The sequence below is a fragment of the Aotus nancymaae genome, unplaced genomic scaffold, assembly GCF_030222135.1.
Source record: "Aotus nancymaae isolate 86718 unplaced genomic scaffold, 86718_ANA_hifiasm-v0.15.2.pri h1tg000040l, whole genome shotgun sequence".
NCBI lineage: Eukaryota > Metazoa > Chordata > Mammalia > Primates > Aotidae > Aotus > Aotus nancymaae.
In genome coordinates, this window is record NW_026988454.1 from 22229725 (window position 1) to 22236601 (window position 6877).

Genomic DNA, 6877 nt, shown 5'->3' on the forward strand with positions numbered 1-6877 from the left:
AACAAAGATATAACATACCAGAATATCTGGGACACACTAAGACAGTGTTAAAATGGAAATTTATAGGACTAAATGTCCATGTAAAAAAGCTAGAAAGATCTCAAGTTAACAACCTAATGTCACAACTAAAAGAACTAGAGAACCAAGAATAAACAAATCCCAAAGCTAACAGGAGACAAGAAATAACCAAAATCAGAGCTGGACTGAAGGAGATAGAGACATAAGAAAGCATTCAAAAGATCAACAAGTCCCAGGAGATGTTTTTTTTTTTGTCGTTGTTGGGGGGCGTGGAATTAATTAGATAGTTAGACTTCTAGCTAGACAAATAAAGAAGAGAGAAGATTCAAATAAACACAACCAGAAATGATAAAGGGGATATTATCATTGACCCCACAGAAATACAAACACCAGAGACTACTATAAACATCTCTATGCACATAAACTGGGAAATTCTAGAGATTCCAGTTTATGTGCATAGAGAATTCCTGGACACATACACCCTCTCAAGACTGAACCAGGAAGAAATTGAATCCCTGAACAGACTAATAATGAGTTCAGAAATGGAGGCAGTAATAAATAACCTCCTAACCGAAAAAAAAAAAAAAAAAAAAAAGCCCAGGACCAGACAGATTTCCAGCTGAATTCTACCAGATGTACAGAGAACAGCTGGAACCATCCCTACTGATACTATTCCAAACAATAGAAAAGGAGGGACTGATCCCTAACTTATTCAAAGAGGCCAGCATCATCCTGATACCAAAACATGGCAGAAATACAACAACAAAAAGAAAACCTCAGGCCAATATTCTTGAGGAATATTGATGAAAAAATTTTCAAGGAAATACTGGCAAACCAAATCCAGCAGCTCATCAAAAAGCTTATCCACCATGATGAACTAGGCTTCATCTTTGGGATGCAAGGGTGGTTCAATATATACAAACCAACTAATGTGATTCATCACATAAACAAAACTAAAGACAAAAACCATATGATTATCTCAAGAGTGAAGAAATGGCTTTTGATAAAATTTAGCATCCCTTCGTGTTAAAAGCTCTCAATAAATTAGGTATTGAAAGAACATACCTCAAAATAGTAAGAGCCACATATGACAAACCCACAGCCAACATTATATTGAATGGGCAAAAGCTGTAAGTACTCCCCTTGAAAACAGGCCCAAGGCAAGGATGCCCCCTGTAACCACTCCTATTCAACATTGTATTAGATGTTCTGGCCAGAGCAGTCAGTCAAGAGAAAGAAATAAAGGCATTGAAATAGGTGGAGAGGAAGTCAAACTATCTCTGTTTGTAGATGACATGATCTTACATCTAGAAAACTCCATCATCTCAGCCCTAAATATTCTTAAGTTGATAAGTAACTACAGAACAGTCTCAGGATACACAATCAATATGCAAAACTTGCTAGCTTACCTATACACACCAATAACAATCAAGCTGAGAGCCAAATCACAAACAAATCCATTCACAATTGCAGCTAGCAAGGGAAGTGAAAGATCTCTACAAGAAGAGCTACAAACCACTGCTCAAATAAATTAGAGGTACTGTCACCACCTAGGTGTCCAACTGAGCACACATGTACCAGCAAGGCCTAAGAAGAAGGAGCACCCTGGCTCTTGTGGGGAAGTGAAAGGCAAGCCATGGGTTAGGGGTAGGGAAAGGTGTGAGGTGCATCATGCCCTGAAAAGGGAAAGCATGAGAGGCTTTGAGGAGACAGGAGGCAGGGAAATTCTGGGTAGAAAAGTGTCCGTCCCTGGAGAGCGTCCCATCTTCAAGCCTGTAACAGCAGCCCAAAGTGAGAACATGCATTACTGTTTTCCTAATCATATGTTGCCTTTTCCAAAACCACCCATGGCCCACCCTGCTTCCCATCCTGTGCCCATAAAATCCCCAGGTCCCACAGGCAGAGAGAGTGGAGAAGAGGGGAAGCAGCTGGCCATCGGAGACTATGGTTTGACATCAGAGAGAAGCAGCTTGACTTCAGAGGGATGGCTTGGCAGCATTGCTTTAGAGAGGAGTCCAGCCATCCTGGGAAAATCACCTTCTGGCTCCATTCCCTTTTCACTTCCCTTTCGCACTAAGAGCCACTTTCATCAGCAATAAAATACTCTGCATTCACCATCCTTCAGTTTGTTCATGTGCCCCGATTTTTCCTGGATGCCAAACAAGAGCTTGGGAGCCATGAGTGCGGATGCTAAAGGCTATCACACTGACCCTCTGCCCTTGCTGGTGGAGAGCAACTTCCTCATGTGAAAAGGCAGAGGGCCCACTGAGCTGTTTAACACTTAGGCTATTTGTGGATGGCAAAGCTAAAAGAGCACTGTAACACACACTCTCAGAGACTTTTGGGTGGCAGGTACTCCACCCTGGATGGTATTGTGGGGGCCACACAGAAGTTTCAAAGCACTCACCCTAGTTCCTGCACCTGCTCACCTGCATGCTCCCTCCTGTGAAGGGTTGAGTGCAGTGGATTCAAGTGAGTGAAGTTTGCCCCAGGTGGTGCCAAAGCAGCCAGCTAACCCCAGCACCCACACTCCAGTTCCTGCCTGCACAAAGGTCAGGGAAAATGTCCTGCTTCAGAAGGAGAACAGACCATGAACTAGGGCAATCTGATGGCCATGGAGGTTGAAGAGAGGATGAAATGCCTTCAAAAGTTTCCTGAATATCATAAGATGATTCTCGACTGATTTAATCAACAGCAACATCAAGACTGGTTTACTGACATCATCCTGTCAACAGACATCATTTTAAGGCTCACAGTGCTTTTTTTGGCTGCTTGCATTAAGTTCTTCTACATATTCTTTCAGTTTACCCAGAAACCTTTGGTGGAGATAGAAGGTGCTGGTAAAATGACCTTTTGCCATTTAATTCAGTTCACATATACACCAAAATTAATGATACAGGAGAAGAAGCCAATGATTTATGGAAAGAAGCAGGGTTTCTACAAATGCTAGAAGTTATTGATAGGCACAGGAGGCAGAAAAATTCTGAGCAAAGGAGGGCAGGTCCCCGGCAAGGGTCCCACCCTCAAGCCTGGGACAGCACCCCAAAGTGAGAGCATGTCTTCTTGTTTTCCCACTCGAATGTTGCCATTTCCAAAACCAACCATGCCCTGCCCTGCCCCCAATCCTCTGCCTATAAAAACCCCAGGCTCCTCTAGCAGAGAGCAGAGAAGAAGCAGTTGGACGTCAGAAACTAGTTTGAAATCAGAGAGAAGCAGCTTGACTTCAGAGGGACAACTTGATGGCGTTACTTTAAAGAGGAATCCAGTCGGGGATGGAGGGTCCAGCCAGGGATGGAGTCCACAGGGTCTCCATAGAATTTTGCCCCTGCCGGCACCCAAAAGCATTTGCCCTGGCTCCTGCACTGGCTCACCTGCATGCTCCCTCCTGACAGATTGAGTGCAACAGGTTCCAATGAGTAGAGTTTGCCCCAGCTGGTGCTGAAGTGGCTGGCTAGCCCCAGCATCTACATGCTAGTTCCCACCCATGAAGGGGTCAGAGAAAATTTCCTGCTTCATTATGAAAGCCCTTGAAGTCAGGAACAAAGAAAACTCAACTCCATTAGAGGAAAATGCCACAGGAAAAAGTGAGGCCAAAAACAAGGAAGATTGCAGAAACTTCAAATGTTATCACAGAATCATTGCCATCTGCAGAATCAGAACCTGTTGAAATTGAGGTAGAGATTGCTGATGGCACAATTGAAGCGGAAGATGAAGGCATCAAAACATTAGAAGAAGTGGATTCTGCCAAGCGTCGATAAAGTACATACAGAGCACGGGTTCCTCTAATGATTCTGCTGTAGCACTCCTGACAGCTATTACCAGCAAGTGCCATCAAGGTGACAGAAAAGGGCAGATTAAAGAGAAAGATGGTAGTGCATCTGACCCTACAAGCATAGAGATAGAAAATACTGACATTGTGGAACTTCAGTTATCATATGTGAAGAACTTGCTCCATTGTGAGAAATGCAATGGTTCATTTAAATTGTTTTATCATTTGAAGAAACACACGAAGTCCCACTCTCCTGAGAGTTTCAAGTGTGAAACATGCAATAAAAGATATCTTTGGGAGAGCACATGAAAACAGCACCTAAATTGTTACCATCTTGAAAAAGGTGGAGTCACTAAGAAGCAAAGAACTGGGAAAAAAGTTTATGTATGTCAGTACTGTGAGAAGCAGTTTGATGATTTTGGACATTTTAAAGAACACCTTTGAAAACATACAGGTGAAAAACCTTTTTAGTGTCCAAATTGTGATAAAAGATTTGCTAGACATAGCACCCTCAAATTTGTCATCTCACTGCATGCGAAACTGGAGTAGGGGCAAAAGAAGAAAAAAGAAGCTCTATGAATGCCAGGTCTGCAACAGTGTGTTTAACAGCTGGGACCAGTTCAAAGACCACTTGGTAATACACACTGGATGTAAACCCAACCACTGTTCTTTATGTGACTTGTGGTTTATTCAAGAAAATAAATTAATGAGGCATCTCAATGATACTCACAATATTTCAGAGCATCTAGTATTGGAAGAAGTTATTTCAGTAGAAACACATGTGCAAACTGAACCTGTGACATCAATGACTATCATAGAACAAGTTGGGAAGGTGCATGTTCTACCATTGCTTCAGGTCCAAGTGGATTCAGCACAAGTGACTGTGGGACATGTCCATCCAGATCTTCTCCAGGACCGCAAGGTACATGGTTCACTTATGAGTGAGCATCCAGAGCAGGTCCGAATAAGTTATCTAGAAGTGGGTTGAATTCAGACTGAAGAAGATACTGAAGTACATGTACAAAAGCTTCACATTGAATGGATAAATCAGATTCCAGTGGAAGTACAAACTGAACTTCTAGAAGCAGACTTGGATCACCCCAGAAATCTATGAACCAAGAGGAGAGAGAGCCTAGCCAAGCATATGCTGCTGAAGCTGCCAGGGAAGATCATGAAGATGCTGCGGATTAGAGAGCAAGCCAACAGTGGATTCTGAAGCTGAAAAGCCAGAGAATGAGGACAGAATAGCTATGCTGGTTTTTAGAATGAAATTACACATGAATATATTTTTAAATTTACTTGTTGAGTTTTTGAACGACTTATAGGTAGTATGACTGTCCTTAAGCTAACAGACAAGTGGACCAAAGTTAAGCTATTTGCTGTTGTGCTGAACTGTTTCTGTTGAAACAAATTGGTTCCCCTCTCCCTGCTTAATGCCACAGAGGAGGGATCTGTTCCATAAATTAAGGGGAGTTTTGAGAAATACATTTCTGAAAACTTAAGTAGATTATATTCTTATTATAAACTTGCATTTGACTGTATCTATTTTCATTATAGTAAAAATTCTCCCTTATTCTTCCTCAAATTTCTTCCATATTGTAAAACCAAACTTAAATCATTAGAACACAAGTTTGTGTACTCTAATGCATGGTAGAAAATTGAATATATAGGAAACACAAGGCTGCATGATGAACAGTGCATTGTTATTGGCTTTCTTTAGTTGGAACAAATGTTTTTGTATACCCCAGTAGTCACAGATACCATCTCTGCAACAGAGAGAGGGGTGGTGGTAAAATTTTGAGAATGTTAAGAAAAAAAAATCCACACCCATGTTCCGTTTCAAAACCAGCTAAACTTCTATAAAGCATCTCTGGTTCTTTCAGTTTATGTTGTAAGGAGTAATATAGCCAATGGTATAATACTTTATATTTTTGTTTATAATGACAACCACAAGTACTTTTTCACTCAAGTTAGGTTGAGAAATTTTATTTAGTGGCAGCTGAAGGGCCAATTTCAATTGGGAACATTTATTTACTTCTGTGGTAAACTTTATTTTGATGAAAAGTTACACTAACATTTTACTACCAAATGAAAAAAAGATGAGCATCATTTAAAAATTCACGTATTTAAAATAAAGTACAGGGAAAAACATTTATATAATTATCAGGCTTGTTTTGAATGAAATCTTTTCCCCCCAATCCTTAATGTAAAGATCTTGTGCTATAACTTTTACAGCCATATAAACAAGAGTGCTAAACTGTGGACTTAAAAATAAATGTGTAAATATTTTTAATCAGTATTACTTGGAAATAAGGTAACACACACACAGAAAGAAATTAAAGATAACTCAAATAAATGGGAAAAGATACCATACTCATGGGTAGGAAAAATCTTTATTTTTAAAATGCCATACTGTCCAAAGCAATTTATAACTTCAATGCTATTCCTATCAAACTACCATTGACATTCTTCATAGAAGTAGAAAAAATATTTTAAAATTTATATGGAACCTACAAAGAGCTTGAGTAGCCAAGGCAACCCTAAGCAAAAAGAACAAAGCTGGAGGCATCACACTATCCAGCTTCAAACTATACCATGGGGGCTATAGTAACCAAAACAGCATGGTACTGGCACAAGAATGGACACCTAGACCAATGGAACAGAGTACCCAGAAATAAGTCCACAGACCTAAAACTATCTGATCTTTAACAATCCTTTCAAGATCAAGCAATGAGGAAAGAATTCCCTATTCAATAAGTGGTGCTGGGATAACTAACTAGCCATATGCAGAAAATTAAAACTGGAACCCTTCCTTCAACCATATACAAAAACTAACTCAAGATAGATTATACAAATTCAATGTGCAGAAATCACAAGCATTCCTATACACCAATAACAGATGAATAGAGAGCCAAATCAAGAGTGAACTCCCATTCACAATTGCTACAAAGAGAATAAAATACCTAGGAATACAACTAACAAAGTATGTAAAGGACCTCTTCAAAAAGAACTGCAAACCACTGCTCAAGGAAATAAAAGAGGACACTAACAGATGGAAAAACATTCCATGCTCATTGTTAGGAAGAATCA

The 6877-nt window shown here is 40.2% G+C and overlaps 1 pseudogene; it reads left to right on the plus strand.

The window, feature by feature from the left end:
- Window positions 1-3438: 3438 nt before the first annotated feature.
- Window positions 3439-6032, plus strand: LOC105717571 (zinc finger protein 131-like; annotated as a pseudogene).
- Window positions 6033-6877: the final 845 nt, after the last annotated feature.